General features: G+C 47.3%; 1 protein-coding gene across 7 annotated transcripts in view; it reads right to left on the bottom strand.

Annotated features, from left to right (window-relative positions):
* LOC140425632 (cadherin-12-like) overlaps positions 1-20370 on the bottom strand; it is a 774748-nt gene that overhangs the window by 343054 nt on the left and 411324 nt on the right. For 4 of the 7 annotated variants that reach the window (XM_072510140.1, XM_072510141.1, XM_072510137.1 and 1 more), the window contains exon 2: positions 5848-5951. The gene's annotated coding sequence lies outside the window, so the exon portion shown is untranslated. Of the gene's footprint in view, positions 1-5847; positions 5952-6607; positions 6927-20370 lie in introns of those variants that run through there. The other 3 variants (XM_072510142.1, XM_072510138.1, XM_072510139.1) reach the window with 2 other exon arrangements.

Raw genomic sequence — 20370 nt, 5'->3', positions numbered from 1 at the left:
CGTGGTCGGGGCCCACCGATCCGCGGGCAGGCCTGTGCCGTGGGGGCACTGAATTGTTCCGCACCGGAGGCCGTGGTCTTCTGCCATTCCCGATGCGGAAGCGATTCCCTCTGCACATGCACGGGGATGATGCCAGCACGCGCTGGCGCTCCCGCGCATGCGCCGACTCGCGCCGGCCGGCGGAGGCCCTTGGGCACCGGTTGGCGTGGCGCCAAGCCCCTTCGCCGCCGGCCAGCGCGGCGCAAACCACTCTGGGGCGGGTCTAGCCCCTCCACACCCTTGGGGCAGCCCGATGCTGGAGTGGTTCACGCCGCTCCGTCCCGCCGGGACCCCCTGCCCCGCCAGGTACGGGAGAATCCTGCCCCTTAAATCAAAGCCACAGTAATCCCACAGGCTGGTGAGATGGGAATTCGACCAGCCAAGTTCGAATACACCAAGCAGGGACAGACAGTCGGGGCAAGTCTGGGCCTGTCCTGTAAACAGGACATCAGGAGATAATCAGTCCCATTAAAATGGATCGATTGCTGTGGATTGCTCAGATGAAGATAGACTTTCTAGCATCTCGATTTTCCCGCCGTTACCATATATGGAGTAAGGTTACATACAGACAATATACCTGAAGGTGAGCCCGAGGGTGGGTTGCTGGTGTCCTGCATAGTTGCAATCAGCACCTCGATTGGGTGCTGCGACCCCCGCCATGAGATCACATGGGTGGCGAGCCAGAGAAATTTCAGTACGAAGAGAGAATAAGAATTGAACACCAGGAATCTCCACAGTGAAGGCTCGACTCAGAGGCAATGGAGAAGATTGGACAGTGGATCAGAGGGCAGATGGGAGAGGGAAGCGAGACCTGGGTAAAATATTTGAACAATAAAGTGTCTGATGTTTTACAGACAACTCTATCAATATCTATCCATAATTATAAAGTCACGTGTTATTACCATGTATTCAGCTCTTCTCCCTCCGGACAGCCTACTGAGCAATATTGATTGATCAGCATCATGGCTGCCCTCCCTACATTCTTCATTCATGTCCTCACAGGTAGTAAGTGTGTCAAACCTACTGGACAGGACCAGTGTCTGTGGACCTTCTTCTAAACCTCTCCCAAATCCCTGGGACCTGACTCATTTACCTCAAAGGGGCCTCAAACCCTTTACGTTTCTGAATCATTGATTTTTCCTGGGGGTGTGATTGTATCCTGGACAAAACTGTCCAGAAATTTATGTGTCAGAGTCTCTGCAAACCTCACTCCAGCTCAGTGACTCAGAGAGATTCGAGATGGAGACACTTCCCACACGTGTTTGCTTGGATCAGTCCACAAATTGCTACATTCTGGAATCCAGACACAACTCAGTAGGTGTCAGTTGGCACCCAACCTTGGATGATGCATTGATCATCATCTTCAAGCCCTGTAGACCAATTCCCAATTCAGCTGGTAAATACACCGTCACTTCCATGATCCTTAGCCTCCCTTGGAACATTTAACGGAGGAAAATCATCAAATAAGTTTTTGAAAATTAGAAATATGTCAGTGGCATAATCCCCACATAATCTACTGGTTTCCTGAAGCATTCTCAGTGCCTTAACCTGAATTACAAAGAACAAAGAAAAGTACAGCACAGGAACAGGCCCTTCGGCCTTCCAAGCCCGTGCCGACCATGCTGCCCGACTAAACTACAATCTTCTACACTTCCGGAGTTCGTATCCCTCTATTCCCATCCTATTCATGTATTTGTCAAGATGCCCCTTAAATGTCACTATCGTCCCTGCTTCCACCACCTCCTCTGGCAGCGAGTTCCAGGCACCCACTACCCTCTGTGTAAAAAACTTGCCTCGTACATCTACTCTAAACCTTGCCCCTCGCACCTTAAACCTTTGCCCCCTCGTAAATTGACCCCTCTACCCTGGGAAAAAGCCTCTGACTATCCACTCTGTCTATGCCCCTCATAATTTTGTAGACCTCTATCAGGTCGCCCCTTAACCTCCATTGGTCCAGTGAGAACAAACCGAGTTTATTCAACCGCTCCTCATAGCTAATGCCCTCCATACCAGGTAACATTCTGGTAAATCTCTTCTGCACCCTCTCTAAATCTCCACATCCTTCTGGTAGTGTGGCGACCAGAATTGAACACTATACTCCAAGTGTGGCCTAACTAAGGTTCTATACAGCTGCAACATGACTTGCCAATTCTTATGCTCAATGCCCCGGCCAATGAAGGCAAGCATGCCGTATGCCTTCTTTACTTCCTTCTCCACCTGTGTTGCCCCTTTCAGTGACCTGTGGACCTGTACACCTAGATCTCTCTGACTTTCAATACTCTTGAGGGTTCTACCATTCACTGTATATTCCCTACCTGCATTAGACCTTCCAAAATGCATTACCTCACATTTGTCCGGATTAAACTCCATTTGCCATCTCTTCGCCCAAGTCTCCAAACAATCTAAATCCTGCTGTATCCACTGACAGTCCTCATCACTATCCACAATTCCACCAACCTTTGTGTCGTCTGCACATTATAACACATAATATTAACCAGCCTTTTCTCTTCACAGATGCTGACTGACATTTTCTTACATCCAGAGTTCACGGGCTTGATTCTACGATTTTGAGGCTATGTCCCCACACCGGCGTGGGAACAGTTGCGATTTACGCCAGAAAAGTGCGGTAAAACAACCAACGATACCCCGCTTTGCCGGGGGCTAGCAGGAAGATAATGTAGAGCACCAGGCTCTAGCTGCCGATACGGCCTGGAGAATTGCCGGGTCCATGGCCGCGCCTGTGCATGGCAGCGGCCTTCAATGGCCATACCGTGCAACATGGCGGAAGCCACTCGTGGACCCGGCCTGCCAGATAGTCCCTCCCTTCGGCCGACTCGCGCACCCTGGACCACCCCACCACAGTGCCCCCAGCCCCTGATGAAGTCCCCCCATGCCCGCGGATCGGCCCTCCCCCGACTGTGTCCACAGCTGCCACGTCGAGTTCCCGCACGGCTGGGACCACACGTGTCCCGCGCCATTGGGAACTCAGCCGGTTGGGGACAGAGCATCGGGGAGCAGGCGTCATGCAATGTCCTGAGGCTTTTGATATGGCGCGCGCCGTACTCGCAGAGTACACCGCTTTGGATGGGGCGGAGCATCGCGAAAGCGGCGCCGCCCCCAATTTGGTTGGAAACTTTGATTCTCCGGCTGATCGCCGAATACAATTTTGGCGGCGGCGACCGTAGAATCCAGCCCCTCAGCTATTTCAGTCTTTCAATTTGATCATATCATGTAGCTGCGTACGGATGATGGGCCCCTCTACTCTATAGATAGGCATTCATCATAGCCACATAATCCTCTCATGAGCAGCACGATAGCACACGTGGATAGCACTGCTGCTCACAGCTCCAGGGTCCCAGGTTCGATTCCCGGTTTGCGTCACTGTCTGTGCGGAGTCTGCACGTTCTCCCCGTGTCTGTGTGGGTTTCCTTCGGGTGCTCCGGTTTCCTCCCACAGTCCAAAGACGTGCAGGTTAGATGGATTGGCCATGCTAAATTGCCCTTAGTGTCCAAAAAATAGGTTAGGAGGGGTTATTGGATTACGGGGAAAGCGTGGAAGCGAGGGCTTAAGTGGGTCGGTGCAGACTCGATTGGCTGAGTGGCCTCCTTCTGCACTGTATGCGCTATGTTCTATGTACTTTCCTCTGCAGGCAGAAGTTTGACTGGTCTATCATTTTCACATGAACATCTCATTGAATATTGAGGTTTACTATTCTGTAGTTTTTATCCATCTTCATTGGTTTAAGCTGAACTGGCAAAATTGCCTGACAATTTTTATTGGGTTCTTGCCCTATGAGGGAACTAGCCACAAAACAAATTCAAGATTCAGGCAGTGTTGTATTTGTTTTCTGCTTTATTGTTGTTTTGTTAAATGGGAGAAACAGGGCGTCGAGGTGAGCATGACAGCAAAACAAAACACAATGTTCTGTCTCTTTATGGCTCTGCTATGTCCAGAAGCTTCATTTTTAAAAAAAGAAAACCAAAAACAGCCTTCATCGGGGAAATGCGACATCCATTTTTGACAAGTTCACTGCTTTGATTGGAGAGAATATACAAGGCAAACTTTTGCATTTGGCTGGGTGGGAATAGTGATTTATATTGTAAAGGGAGAGAGTTTAATGATCAATCACTTGCATTGCTTCCTTTGTCATAATGCAATACTTGGCTGTCTCCCAGACATTGTTAAAGTGAGAGTTTACTGTATTATAAATAATAAAAGGTACTTGGAAGAGAGTCAAAGGAGATGTCCTGTCAACATTGAGCTGTTACCAATAGAACTACTGCAATAGCAATTCATCTGGTAGCACTGCCTTCTAATTTTAACAATGTTAAGTTCACCTTAAGATGGAAAATTACAAAAAGCAATGAACGACTGGTGACTCCAAACTAGTGCCAACATTGCTGAAGTAAGACAGCTGTAATACTTCCTTCACAGTATTACCATATTCACCTGGCACCAGTCCACAGGTGGGGCATATGTACTAGATTCATCAGCACATCTGGCATTGCATCTGGGTGGCCATGGAGGCCGTTAGCACCAGCTTATTTCGACGGCCTGGATATATTATAATAAATCTCTTTTGTGGGCTACAAGGCCATCAAATGGAATGCCTGCAGGTGACAATCAACTTCTGTTCTTTGCCAAATAAAGGCCATTTGACCTATGGTTATGGCAACCTCTTGTTTAACTCTTTGAGGGCCAAATTGGCATTCGACTAGAAAATAGTATGTCAGATATTTTCAATACTTTAATTATGTTCCGAAAATACAGGTAGGTTTATTTCTAGATTATTCCTTCGGTTTGGTGGATTTGGACCATTCTACTTTAATACACCAATAAAAAGTCACTGGAGATCGTCAGTCTTATGTGGGGGATAAACGTGTGGCTGATTTGGAAAGTTGGAAAGGCATGATTCAGGTCATTAACTGCTGTCATTCAACCTCCCTGTTCAGAAGCCTTTATAAACGGCCTTTAGATCATCCAAACTCCTCAATTGAGTAATAGCCATGCAGCTCCCTCCCAAATGGTCTTATTTCTCACAACTATTTTCCCAACAGATATTCGCCAGCTGGAAATTAGTCAGAAAGAAATGTTTGAGTAATCGCTTCGCTAAACCGAGGCATGTTGAACAGACCAAAGATCACTAAGGTAGCACACCACCTTTTTATTTTCTCTAAAGGTAATAAAAGAGAAGAGCTGAAGGTTTTGTCAGAATTTTGATTTCCAAAACATCACGTTAAAAAGGCAAGCATATCAGCAAGTTGTAAACCATTCACGTTATCAGCATTCCAGCACCATGCGTTTCTCACATCAGTTGGCAAGTAGTTGTGCCAGTGTTGCAATGCAAAACATTTGCAGATCAGAAACAAATAGACAGATAGCATGTTCCTAATTACGACACATGCAAATGCTTCTTCAACAGTTTTCAAAGTGCTAAGCCCAATTCAACAGGAAACAATAGCCATGTCCTGTACTAACTGACACTGTTCAGAGAGCTCTCAGAAACCAGCAGCCGGACAGAAGAGAAAAGAATGTTTGATTGGTCAACAGCAGAAACATTGATGTTTTTCCCCCCAATGATTATCAAAGAATACCCGGTTCACCAGAGCAGAAAATGATCACCTCCTCTTTCTACCTTTACCCACCATCTGATTTACAAGGACAAAATAGCGGTGGTCCATTGCAGAGCAAATGCAAAACACCAAGGGTAGAATACAACAAAGCAAATGCCAACGCAAGCCTTTATAGTCTAACAGTACTTCTGCACAGAACCTCTGAAATGCAGGCATCCGGACGAGAGGCACTTACCTTAATTGAAACTCTCCGTTGATGGAGCGACACTCGAATACAATCAGCAGTGTTTATATCAGTCGAATCCCTCAATATTCGCTCTGGTCTTCACATAAACTTCACTGTGTTTAAAGTAGAAAACAGAATTCCTTTGAGATCTCAGGGCAGATATGCATGCACCATGTTTCATTCAGATGTTTTCATGTACATTCAGCACTCAGAAACCGACGACTGTTCCGATGCGTTCTTGTCTGTTCCCCTGAGCTGTGGGGTGTTCATTGACCTGATTAATAAATTAGAAAACAATGTCCCTGGTGCGGAGGGCCATTGTGGATATTTCTGTGGAAAGGCTGGGTCATTTGGGAATCCTGTCTGTTCCAGGCTGAATGGTTTTGCAAATGTCGCAGCGGGTGTGTAGAGAAGATGTTTAGTTAAAGTGAGCACTAATCATAAAGGATTTGTCTTAATAAAGACTCTGCACGCTCCCGATACACTGATATAACCGGAAATATTTTGCAGCTATTGGCTGTGATTATCGCTGTGTTCGATAATAGCCTGCATCCCTCTTGCTTCTCAGATGCACCAAAGAATTTATGTATTAATAAAGCTTTCAGTTGCTGCTGCAGAGTTATTGCATGCAATTCATGGTCTTGAAAATTTATTGCAGGATGGGAGAATAGAAAACATTGAAAGAGCCAAAAGAGAATTAACAAAATGTTTCTGCCTTGCAACTGGCAATAATAGCTCAGCAGACAAATGCAAAAGTATATATACTCACAGGCTGGAAAAGCACAGACAATCCATTTCTCTGACCACTAATGTTATACCATGCACACAGCCCTTCAATGGAGATATTTTAAAGATACGTCAAGCTCAATGTATTCAACAGAAGCTGCTGCTACCTCTGCGGCAGCCATTTAACAGAGTTTAGCTGCATTTTCCTGCTTTTGCTCCAACAAATTCTGGACACACAGTTTTCCAGGAGTCAATTTAGATAACATGCTGGAATGACATCACAAGCAACTTTCGCACCCTCCTGTGAACATCAGACTTCGCCACCGCCTGCTGCCAGTTTATCAATGGCCACAGCAGCTTAATCTGCACGAAAATATACTTTTGCTTCTGTCAATCCTCTTTTTATCAGCAGTAGTTTAATGAAGAGAAAGTAACTTCGGCTGTTAGTGCGCTGCAGAGAAGCAACTAACAACGGGAGGCACGTCTCCAGCTTCCCAGCACACAAAAACATTTGGGATATCATTAGGGTTATCACTGGATAGCTGGGAATGTTTTTAGACACTAATCTATCTTGATTTTACACGATGGGTGTAAATTCTTCGAGTTCAGCCTAAAAGTTACGATATTATCAGAGTCCTCTCGATTAGATTGCAACCCGGGATTACTCCTGACGATCTGTAATTTTTAAAAATAAATGCAGAGTATCTAATTCATTTTTTCCAATTAAGGGGCAATTTAGCGTGGCCAATCCACCTACCCTGCACATCTTTGGGTCGTGGGGGCGAAACCCACGCAGACATGGGGAGAACATGCAAACTTCACAAGGCCAGTGACCCAGAGCCAGGATCGAACCTGGGACCTAGGCACCATGAGGTAGGAGAGCTAACCCACTGCACCACCGTGCTACAATCTGTAACTTAACGATGATGAATAGGAATACTTTCTGCAGACGGACTCGATACGTTAACTCTGTTTCTCTTTCTCTCTCCACAGATGCTGCCGGACCAGCTGACTTTTTCCAACATTTTCTCTTTTTAGTTTCAGGTCTCCAGTCTCCGCAGTATTTTGCTTTTACAATATGTTGAATTGCCTCCGTGCTGTTAGCATTTTTTAAAAATGCCATTTTTCGAAAAATAAATGAAAGCAAAGTGGGGAAGAGCCCAAACCACACGCCGCCAGACTTGTTACAAGGAAGAATTGTTACATTTTCTGTGTCATTCTTGTACCTTCGTAAGTGAAGACAGAAGTGAACTGTTGGTATCTAAGCAGGGAGATCCTGAATTTGAATGACATTCCTTTGTCCACGTTTGAAGACCTATTAGGTATTAACCTATTTATTTTAAATTAATTTATCTCTCCACTAAATAGTGGAAAGAGGGCTATCACATAAAGCCAGTAAACATTCAACTGTTCATATCAGCAAGAATATTTTTCAGGGAAATAAGTTCAAAGAAAATAGGAGTCAGTAACACACCAACTTATGTCTAATTATTTTCCTTGACCTAATTTTAAAGGCAAACAACTCATGTCAAAGGAACTGCATATTTTGATTTGAAATCACACATTTAACTTAATTAACAGGATGGTGAAAGAACAAAGAACCAAGAACAATACAGTACAGGAACAGGCCTTCGGCCCTCCATGCCTGTACCGGGTGATGCACGATCAATTACAATTAAAGACGAGGTAGTAACATAACTGAAGGCTTTAATAGACTAGAACTGTTCCCCAGCAAGCTTCGGTCCAGAATGAGGGCTGCTGGGACGGCACCGGTTCTTATACCCCACCTGTCAGGGCGGAGCTACAGATCAAACAGCCAATGGTAAACTCCTAGGTTTAACCAATGGTCTTTAGCCTCACGGGTACTGCAAAACCTGATAATACCACATTCACCCCCTGTTAAAAAAGAGTCCGACGGGGGTGGTGGCCAGTGGTTACAATTGCATCTAACATGGTATGATCAGATATGTAGGTACCGTGATACCTCCTTACAGGGCTATCGAGAATATTTACAAGCGTGGAAGATATATACATTAAGTGTTCATTTACAGTTACAGTTACAGTTACACTGAAGCAATCAGTCGGTCGGGTGGCCTTGTCATCCTCCTGGATCGTCTGAGCTTCGGTGGTGATTCTGGTGGGGGTCCGGTCATCTGCGACTCCGGGAGCGTGGCTTCGGCTTCCATGGCAGCTTCGTCACCCCTAGACGGTGCTGGTAGGGCAAACGGTTGACACAAGAGGGGGGCACTGTAGGGGGCGTCGGTGGGTGGGAGGGCCTAGGCAGGAGCGGTGGGAGGACTGACCCTCCTGTAAGGTGCTGTGGAGGGGAGGGGGGTGGGGGTAATGGTTCGCATGCATGTGGGGTTCCTGCGGGCGCCAGGTCCTGAAGGGAGACTGTATCTTGCCGGCCGTCAGGAAACGCCACGTAGGTGTACTGGGGGTTAGCGTGCAGCAGGTGGACCCTCTCGTCCAATGGGTCCAACTTGTATGTCCACATGTGCTTCCGGAGCAGGATGGGTCCAGGTGTTGCTAGCCAGGTTGGGAGCAAGGTCCCAGAGGAGAACTTCCTGGGGAAGACAAGGAGACGTTCATGAGATGTCTGATTGGTGGTTGTACAGAGCAGCGACCGGATGGCGTGGAGGGCTTCCGGGAGGACATCTTGCCAGCGGGAGATTGGGAGATTCCTGGATCGTAGGGCCAGTAGAACGGTCTCCCAGACCGTTCCGTTCTCCCTCTCTACCTGCCCAATTCCCCGGGGGTTGTAACTGGTCGTCCTGCTTGAGGCAATGCCCTTGCTGAGTAGGAATGGACGCAGGTCGTCGCTCATAAAGGAGGACCCCCTATCACTGTGTATGTACGCGGGGAAACCGAATAGTGTAAAGATATCCTGGAGGGCCTTGATGACGGTGGTTGCGGTCATGTCGGGGCAGGGGATGGCGAAAGGGAACCGGGAGTACTCGTCAATCATGTTCAGGAAGTACGTGTTGCGGTCGGTGGAGGGGAGGTGGCCTTTGAAGTCCATGCTGAGGCGTTCAAAGGGACTGGAAGCCTTTATCAGGTGCGCCCTCTCTAGCCGGTAGAAGTGCGGTTTGCACTCCGCGCAGATTTGGCAGTCCCAGGTGGCTGTCCTGACCTCCTCGATGGAGTAGGGCAGGTTGCGGGTCTTAATGAAGCAGAAAAAAACGAGTGACTCCCGGGTGGCAGTGGTCCTCGTGGAGGGCTCGGAGGCGGTCCACTTGTGCGGTGGAACATGTGCCGCGGGACAGGGCATCAGGAGGCTCGTTTAGCTTCCCAGGACGATACAAGATCTCGTACTTGTAGGTGGAGAGTTCTATCCTCCACCGCAAGATCTTGTCGTTTTTTATCTTGCCCCGCTGTGCATTATCGAACATGAACGCCACCGACCGTTGGTCAGTGAGGAGAGTGAATCTCCTGCCGGCCAGCTAATGCCTCCAATGTCGCACAGCTTCTACTATGGCTTGTGCCTCTTTTTCGACCGAGGAATGGTGAATTTCGGAAGCATGGAGGGTACGGGAGAAGAAGGCCACAGGTCTGCCCGCTTGGTTGAGGGTGGCCGCCAGAGCTACGTCGGACGCATCGCTCTCGACCTGGAAGGGGAGGGACGCGTTGATGGCGCGCATCGTGGCCTTTACAATGTCTACTTTGATGCGGCTGAAGGCCTGGCAGCCTCCGTCGACAGGGCAAAGGTTGTGGACAGGATTGGGGGTTGGGCTTTGTCTGCGTAGTTAGGGACCCACTGGGCGTAATAGCTGAAAAACCCGAGGCAGCGCTTCAGGGCTTTGGGGCAGTGAGGGAGGGGGAACTCCATAAGGGGGCGCATGCGTTCAGGGTCGGGGCCTATTACTCCATTTCGCACTACATAGCCTAGAATGGCTAGACGGTCGGTGCTAAAGACGCATTTATCCTTATTACACGTTATGTTAAGGATTTTCGCCGTCTGGAAAAATTTTCGGAGGTTGGTGTCGTGGTCCTGCTGGTTGTGGCCGCAGATGGTGACGTTATCAAGATACGGGAACTTTGCGCGTAAGCCGTACCTGTCAACCATTCGATCCATCTCGCGTTGGAAGACCGAGACCCCCTTCGTGACACCAAAACGGAACCCTTAAAAAATGATAGAGCCGCCCATCTGCTTCGGAACAGTGTATTTGCGGTCACTAGTGCAGAGGGGTAGCTGATGGTAGGCGGACTTGAGATCCACCGTGGAGAAGACCTTATATTGCGCAAACATGTTTACCTGGTCGGATATGCGGGGGAGAGGGTACGCATCCAGCTGCGTAAACCTGTTGATGGTCTGACTGTAGTCAATGTCCATCCTATGTTTCTCCCCGATCTTTACCACCACTACTTGAGCTCTCTAGGGACTGTTGCTCGCTTCAATGACCCCCTTCCCTCAGTAGCCTTTGGACCTCTGACCTAATAAAGATCCGATCCTGGGCACTGTAACGTCTGCTCCTGGTGGCGACGGGTTTTCAATCCGGGGTGAGGTTTGCAAACAGGGAAGGCGGGTCGACCTTAAGGGCCGCGAGGCCGCAGACAGTAAGGGGGGTATAGGGCCGCCAAATTTGAAGGTCATGCTTTGCAAGTTACATTGGAACTCCAACCCCAGGAGTGTAGCCGCGCAGAGGTGCGGCAGGACATAAAGGCGGAAAATGTTGAATTTCCTGCCTTAGACAGTGAGGTTCGCTAGGATGAACCCCTTTATCTCCACCGAGTGTGACCCGGAGGCCAGGGAGATTCTTTGGTTTACAGGGTGGGCAACAAGTGAACAGCGCCTTACCGTATCGGGGTGAATAAAGCTTTCCGTGCTCCCAGAGTCCATCAGGCAGGATGTCTCGTGGCCGTTGATGAAGACCGTTGTTGTTGCTGTTGCGAGTGTCCGAGATCGATTTTGGCCCAGAGTCACCGAGGCCAGATGAAGTAGTTGTGGGTTTTGATCGGGCAGCGTGTAGTCGGCCGTGCTGGGGGCCTGGGGCCTCATCCAAGATGGCGTCTCCCATGAGTCGCACATGGTGGTCAGGGATGGACAAAATGGCGGTGGGGATGGACACAATGGCGGCGCTCATCCGTCCAGCGTGGTGTCCGAGGGGCAAGATGGCCACGTCCGTGGGTCGCACGTGGCCCTAGGATAGGGGGGTGGCGGTGAGTGCTGGCCGCCTGGGGCCCAAAGGGAAGGTTGTTGCGGCGGTCCGGAGTCATTGTACGAGCCATCCAAGGTGCCCTCCCGCAGTACGGCGATAATATTCTCCTTAACCAGTAATGCTACCCCCCACCCCTTTTACATCCCCCTCTAACTCTCCTGAAGCAGCTATATCCTCCAAAGTTCAGTTGCCAATCCTGCCCTTCCATTAAACATGTTCCTGTGATAGCCACAACATCGTAATTCAAAGTACGAATAAATGCTCTAAGTTCATCTGCCTTACCCGCTATACCTCTGGCATTGAAACAAATACATGTCAAACCTCTGCGTTTGAGCAGAGGTAACATATGTTTTTGATTGGATTATAGAAATACATCCAAGTTAAAACATGCTGTGACATTTATTCCAACCAGTCTGTCAACAATGCCAGTAATTGTCTTTACATTTACCAACACTGTTCCCATATTCTTCCAACCCTGTGACCTGCTTCCACTGATCAAACTTAACCTGTGTTGAAATAATTCAGGTTTACTTCTCAATAAACAGAAGCTGTGTTCTTTTCCCATGTCCAAGGAGTCTAATCATTGGCTGGAGTTTTCCCGTTGTTGGGATTTACTTTTCCCGCTGGCAGTGTATCCATTTCCGCAGGGTTCCCGGCGACGTGGGATGGCTACGGTTGTCAAGTGGCGGGAAGATAGAATCCGGCCGCCAGCGGACGGCGCACTGCCTAGGACCACGCAGCTGGGGGAATCGCAGAATCCCGCCCATTGTTTTTAGTGTGTTATTCAAAATTACATTTATGCATCAACATTAACGCATCAAAAGTGCCCCGAGGGGTCTCAAAAAAGGCAGAATCGGAGCTTGGACCTAATTCTTAAAAATATTTGGAGTACCCAATTAATTTTTCCCAATTAAGTGGTAATTTAGCATGGCCAATCCGCCTAGCCTGCTGATTTTTGGTTTGTGGGGGCGAAAGCCAAGCAGACACGGGGAGAATGTGCAAATTCCACACGGACAGTGACCCAGAGCCGGAACAGTGACCTAGAGCCGGAATCGAACCTGGGAACTCGGCACCGTGAGGCAGCAATGCTAACCCACTGCGCCACCGTGCTGCCCCTGGACCTGATTTTAATGTGGGGACAGGAAAAGGGATGCACGACCCCGGGAACAGATGGTGAATCCATGGAGTCCTGAAAAATAGAGACTTTGTCAACCTTTCCAGCCAAGCCCATCTAAATTGATGCTCCCATCGTCCTGAGGATGGGAGGGGTTTAGCAAGCGCCTGAGCAGGAGTACAGCAGCAGGAAGTCATGGTAAGGGACCCATGGATACAGTTCACAACTGTTAGTGGAAGGGGAAGTCAAGGATTCTCAAAGTAATTCGGGATGGTGGGAGAGGCGTCTGGTCACAATGGGGCACCCATTAAAGGAAACCCAAGACTTCATTCGTTCCAGCTTCTCCTGCTCTTACAGAGGAAATCTTCAAAGTCGGAAATGACCTGTTAGACATTTTTTGGCTCATGGAGCACCGCCTGGCAAGTTTGGAAATTGTCTTTGCTTTCTAAACCCCTCTCGTGCTCAGGCCACCGGGTATTACTGCAGCCAGGTTCCAATGAGTTACATATTCAACAGAGCCAGTTATAATTGGGACACGGAGTGAAGGGAGCAGGATTGAAGAAGTTAAGGAACAGGCCATGCTTTAACTGCTCCCCTCCACCTTCCTCACCCACTGACTGCTGGGGAGACAAGAGGTTAAAACCAGGGTCAGTGAGTCAGAAAAGGGAAAAAGGTTAAAGTGGTGCCTGAAAGTTGCAATTTACATATAACCCTTTATACTATGTCTCTCCCAAGTCTCTGCCTCTATTTACATCATTCTACATCATTCCCCAAAGGAGAATGGGCTCCGACGCCCAAATCGGGGCCGGCGACGGTTTGATGTCGGTGAGCCATGCTCCGCTCCCTCTGAATGGTGTACTTGTGCCGCACGCCGTTGCAATGGCTTTGGCGTGTCATTGGAAGGCCCTCCCGCGATGCTCCGCGCCCGATGGTCTGGGTTCCTGACCGCACGGGACACGTGTGGTCTCAGTGGTCAGGAAACCGGCTTGGCAGCTGCAACTGTGTCCATAGCTGCCACACCCATCCAGGATCTATGCCTCTGGCCCGGGGGTGGGGGCTTCCACAAGGGGTGGGGGGACTGGTGGGGTTGGCCAGGGCCTGGCAGATCACGTCCGCGCACGGCCGGCACCTTGTTGTACAGCGTGGCCAGTGCAGGTTGTTGCCGTGCGCATGTGCGACCGGGGACCTGGCCATCCTCCAGCTGTTTATGGTATGGGAGCTTCACCCAGAGCCGCTCCTAACCCCTCACCAGTCCTGGAATCATTGAAGGTTCAGCGCTGATTTTGGTGTCGTAAAACACCCACAGATTCTCTGTTCGAGCCAGCACTTAGCCGCTGAAATAGAGGATTCGGCCCTTTGTCTTCACCCCCCCCCCCCCGTTCACAGAGATGCCTGTCGTGCTAGTTCCACCAGTCTGCCTGACCTTGCTCTCGGCTCTCTCAGGGTTCATGTAGGGTTCAAATCCGACCTCTTGTCCATTGAACACTGTGGTGTAGCGTATGAACCATCAGAGACCGCTGGCTCTCTGTTTGGTTGTCTTCTTGATCACATGGGTAGTCAGTCACTCCATTGGCGGGCTCGTCTTGTTGATTTAAGTGCACTTCTGCTTTTTCCCACTGTCCATTTTCAGTCTCTCCGAGGTCAGATCACAGACTCTGCGTTCTTTCCAACATTTGGCCTTCATGTTTCTGGTGATAAATCCAGACTGATTCACCTTGTTGGAGCTCTGGTAAATCATGCAATCTATGGCACTGATTGCGGTTTCAGCCAATTTGCACGGCACTCATTCTCCTTCTCCCTTACTCTCTCTGTCCCTGCTGTTTTTAGACATGGCACGAGTGTGTGTGAAAGAACAGGAAGTTGATTCCACAGTATTCTTCCCAGTAGAAGTTCTGACGGAGCTAAGCTATTCTGAAGTGGTGTGTAATGGTAGCTCAACAATGCTGCATTGATCATTTGGAATGACAAGTAAGGCAGACATTCATTTTATTGATTTGGAGGTCAGACATGGAGCCATTTAACCTCAAACGATTTGGAGTGATGGTCAAAAACGAGGAGAAATGTCTTTCCCTTGAGTTCGAAAAGGCCCATTTCGAGATGTTCCCACGGCCTAGGTGGGAACGAGGGTATCAGCAGTACAATTGCTCTTAGAGATGGACTATACAGGTGATGTAGTTCTAAGTCCTGGGTTGGATGTGAAGTTTTGGCCTGAATTAATCTAACATTTGGCCGGAGTGCAAGACACAGTTGAGTTCGACTGTATCCGAGGAAGAGGAATGGAACACATGATGAAGGTACAAATCTTTGGCCGAGTGCTCAAAGGGTTTTGCTGTGGCAATGAATAGCTGCAGGAAGTTTTTGTTCATCCACTGAATGCCAGAAAGGCAAATAGACAGAGCAATGACAATAATGGAACTGAAGGGATGATTTTTGAATATGTATGGAAGCACATCCCATGCAGAACGTAGATTAGGGCAGCGTAAAGCATCTTGGGATGTGCCAATAATGAGCATATGCTTATCAGAAGAGAAGCCATTGCAGGAGAACTGCTGGGGAATTTAGACAGGAACGGAACTCTAAAAAGGGCATTGCCATGGAGACAAGCCACAAAGCAGAGGCAATCTAAGAAATAGCTTCTCAAAGGCCACAGTTGGGCTGAGGTAGATGAGCAAATATAACGTACTGTGGAGAAACATACAAAATGTCACTTATGGGATGGCATGGTGGCGCAGTGGTTAGCACTGCTGCCTCACAGCAGGACCCGGGTTCGATCCCGGCCCCGCGTCACTGTCCGTGTGGAGTTTGCACATTCTCCCCGTGTCTACGTTTCGCCCTCACAACCCAAAGATGTGCAGGCTAGGTGGATTGGCCACTCTAAATTGCCCCTTAATTGGAAAAAAAATAAATGGATACTATTTAAAAACAAAATGTCAGTGATGACTTTGACCACTGAAGAAAGATCTTCAGGAAAGGAAGGCCGACAATCAAAAGTCCCAGTCACGCTTCAAAATTTAAATACTATGTAATCAGACAATAAAATAAAAATAAGGGAGGGCCAAATAATCAACAGTGCAGAAGACACTAATTGCTCCACATGTTACAACAACATTTTAATGATTTTGTTGTGTGGAGAATGATTCGATGCCCAAGATCTGTTCATGATGGATTGAGCCGTTCTTTCCTTGCTGAATAATCAACTCAAAGAGTGGACCATGTCTGAGTAACACTCCCAGTGAGAGGAATCCCAAACAATCTGACGCAGCTAGAAAATAAGTCAACGAATTCCACCCGTTTTGTTACACCCCGGCAAAGACCACGGGGGACTATTGATTGATCTGCTTGTGGCATTCGTGGAGGACAAGTTCCCGTATTGAGCGGGCGGAGGATTGTCTAATAGTGGCTTTATAGCGGGACTTTAAATACTGTAACCCAGTGCGGGACCGGCGTTCCCGATGGTCCCGCGCTGGGACGCTTGTGTTGTACGCTATGGCTGAAGTTCCTTTAGCCTGGCCTCCGCTGGAGTTATTACATCTTGGAAAAAGTAAACTAGGGCCCAGAATTTCCCCAGAACTCAATTCACTCACTCACTCCACTGTCATAACTTCAGGTTTGCATCTCAATATTTATCAGACACAGGAATATTAAGGTTGAAATAATCTAACCTGAAAACTTTCATAGTCTCATTCCAGTTCCTGGGACCCGAGAGATGCTGTCAGCAAAACGTTCCACAACATTGGAGTGCGTTAAACAGCCGAGGTTGACAGTCTCAAATCTTAAAGCTACATTTATTGACAGCAAGCAAAACCACCAACATTCTGCTCTGTCAATTTATTATCACATTATTAGTGCCCCTGTCTGAGGATTTTAAATCATTTCTGGCACCCTAGTTATCAAGGCTCAATGCCTCGTGAAACTAGCACTGAAAATATCACATGGGCTGTGGATAACAGATATTGTTGACGATGACACTTTTAAAAAAAATGTATGTGCTTCTAAATAGTTGGGCGTGAAGCAGCTACCTCGAACTAAAAACATTATTTTCTGTACAAATAAGCCACACATAGTACCATAAATAAAATACCCGATTAACTCACTTGAGAGGAGCATAATACAGGAACATTCTCCAATTTGTGATGCTGGGAAACATGCAACCCATTGAATGGGTTGTTATCCTGCCATCACTCTGTGGACCACTTTCCTGTCTCCCCCAGTCCCTTGTGGTTACTCTATACGTCTACATTGCTAATAGCACAGCTGTGCATCTCAATATGGCTGTCAATATGTCTAAATATTTGTTTGAAAGCTATTCTCTGCAGGAACAATGGAATGGTGGGAGGATCTTGCCTGTCAATGTGGCATTTCCATTTTTTCAGTTGCAGTAAGAGTCTGATAATGCCAATCCAGTGACATTCCCTCCAAAATGTGACAGCTGCTCCCTGCCTCTCGACCATTGACATGAAGGACCTTTGTTAGGACAATGGTCCAATCAGTCATGAACAAATTTTGAGCATCAATATGAGAATGAGAATGTTTAACATGTGGAGCAATTAGCGTCTTCTGTTCAGCTGGTTATATTGTTCGATTACCATAAGTTTTTACTGCAATTGTAGAGGGCATTGCTGAGGCCACACCTGGAGTGTTGTGAGTAGATTTGGTGTCCTTACCTGAGGAAGGGTGTTCTTGTTATGGAGGGAGTGCAGCGAAGGTTTACCAGACTGATTCCAGGGATGGCAAGACTGTCATATGCGGAGAGATTCAGTCGGTTAGGATTATATTCATTGGAATTTAGAAGAGTGAGAGGGGATCTCATAGAAACTTACAACATTCGAACAGGATTAGACAGGATAGATTCAGAAAGAATGTTCCCGATGGTGGGGGAGTCCAGAACTAGGGATCATAGTTTGAGGATAAGGGACTGAGGTGAGGAGAGATTTCTTCACCCAGAGAGTGGTGAATCTGTGGAATTCACTCCCACAGAAAGTAGTCGAGGCCAAAACGTTGTGAAATTTCAAGAAGGAATTAGATATCGCTCTTGGGGCTTAAGCATCAAGGAGTAGAGGTGGGGGGTAGGGGGGAGAGACGGGATCAGGGTATTGATCTTGATGATCAGCCTTGATCATAATGAATGGCGGAGCAGGCTCAAAGGGCCGAATGGCCTCCTCCTGCTTCTATTTTCTATGTTTCTATTTTCTTGTTCGGAAACATTGCTGGAATTTTCAAAAAAGAAGGCTCACTTTTCACTCTTCCTTTCCTGAAGATCCTGTTCCACAAAACCAACAGTTCTATAGGCAACATCAGGTCGAAAGGCAACAACAAATCGAGAAGCACCAATTATTCTGGCGTTAACAGGTCTATTAACACCTGCAATTCTATAGGCACCAATAGTTCTATAGTCATCAATGGATCGAAAACACCAACAGGTTTATGGGCCCCAGCATTTCCATTAACACCGACAGTTCTAGAGGTACCCATTTTTATGAAGGTACCAACAGTTTCAAAAGCACCAACAGTTCTATAGTCATCAACAGGTCCTTTGGAACTCACCATTCTATCGGCTCTAACAGTTCCATAGGCACCAAGGATTCTAAAGGCACCTATAGGAATATCTCTGCTACTCACCGATGGATCACTCTTCAACGATTTTAGGAAGTTGTTTATCATTGAGGAAGGGAGCATTGCAGCCAAGTCTAATCTCAGCTTCAGCTAACATTTCTAGGTGTTTGCTTTCCAACTGAAGTTACTGAATAGTGAACAGGGACAAGAATGTTGACCATTTGTTTTCCTTTCCCCAGTTTGAGGTGGTGCTTTCAACTCAGTTGCAGCTATTTTGGTACAGAGCAGAGATTAAACTAGCGTCTTCTCCAGGTCAGTAATTCACCAGCATGCTGTGCATCCATCTACTGAGGCACTGAAGTAACAGATTACTGCCTCACATTCAAATTGGAATTTTCTTTGAGGAGTTGTGTTCCCAGATCAGAATAATAATTAGCTGTGAGCATTGAAAAAAAAAACAATGTAATGAAAGTAATTCACTGCTCTTTAAATTTATGGCATCTTATTTTTGACATCAATGGGTCATTTAGTCTTGACTAATCCTCACTCCTGAATCTTACATTAATGAGCTAAACCTGATTCCTAGCAGGTAGCCAACATTAGGTTAATCATTGATCCTTCTCATGGTGACATGGTTGAGGTGGAAAAATTGATACAGAGAGCTGCAAACAGCTATTGAAAGGTTACTTATGAGCCTTTAATATTTTATAGGAGAGCAAGCTGGAAAATGCCAAAAAATGTCACCTTTGGTGAATGGAAGCTGTTGTCAAATGGAGTATGGATAAGGCTATGCTTTGCCGCAAACCAGTTTGTTGATGTTAAGACACAGTTTGTGATATTTTATCAGCGCCTGGAATTACTGCTGGAAGTGGTGGGGGGGGGGGAGAGAACTGTGGTGAGGACCATAAAATCATGGCCCAGTTTTCTGATTTGAAGAAGAAATGTCTGTGTCCTACCATTTAAGGCACCAAAAGTGATGTCCGTTCTGACCAAACTGCTTATAGGGCAGCACGGTAGCAGAGTGGTTCACACTGTTGCTTCACAGCGCCAGGGTCCCAGGTTCGATTCCCGGCTTGGGTCACTGTCTGTGCGGAATCTGCACGTTCTCCCCCGTGTCTGCGTGGGTTTCCTCCGGGTGCTCCGGTTTCCTCCCACAAGTCACGAAAGACATGCTGTTAGGTGAATTGGACATTCTGAATTCTCCCTCTGTGTACCCGAACAGGCGACAGAATGTGGCGACTAGGGGCTCTTCACAGTAACTTCATTGCAGTGTTAATGTCAGCCTATTTGTGACTTATCATTATTATCACAGGGACTGATCTATGACCTGGAAACCAGAAGACCTGTGAACAAAGTATCCACACAGCACTCCCCTGTCCCATATTTGCTTTACAATGGTGCTGAAATAACTGACAGAGGAATGGTGGGGAAAAGCATTAAGCATTTGTCATCTAAGATGACTGGCGCTAACGTTCAAGCGTGTTAGCTAACGGTGGTTCCCACCATTTTGTGGAGCAAGGTGGAGAGTCCACACCAAGATGACATCCAAACTACAGATTTAAAAAGAAAATGCATTACTCACAAAAACTGCCATGAGTTGCAAACAGGTGTAAAGCTTCAATAATTGTATTTTCTCACATTTTTACCTTACGTTCCAAATCTATTTAATTTCTGTACTTTCCCTGTCGCTTGTACGCCTGAACTGTTCATTTCTCTGCTGGCCCACAGTTGGTTTCCAAGTCAACCACATTTCCGATAAGAATTTCCTTTGCAACTGCAAATTCGTACAGCTTTACATTTCTCAGCATCTAAACCTGAAATCAATTGTTTGAAAACACCTCCGTGTGTTTCCAGTAATGCATCAAAGTGTGATATTGAGATGGGAAGGAAGCATTTGGAAAATGCGGAAAGAACATCTGGAGGAGAGGGATTTATTCGGCCCGTGTCCCATCAGTTAATTTCAGTTCCTCCACTTAAATA

The sequence above is a fragment of the Scyliorhinus torazame genome, chromosome 6 (assembly GCF_047496885.1).
Source record: "Scyliorhinus torazame isolate Kashiwa2021f chromosome 6, sScyTor2.1, whole genome shotgun sequence".
In the NCBI taxonomy this organism is placed as follows: domain Eukaryota; kingdom Metazoa; phylum Chordata; class Chondrichthyes; order Carcharhiniformes; family Scyliorhinidae; genus Scyliorhinus; species Scyliorhinus torazame.
The sequence above is the reverse complement of the archived record's forward strand: the minus strand, read 5'-3'. Positions and strand labels throughout refer to the sequence as shown.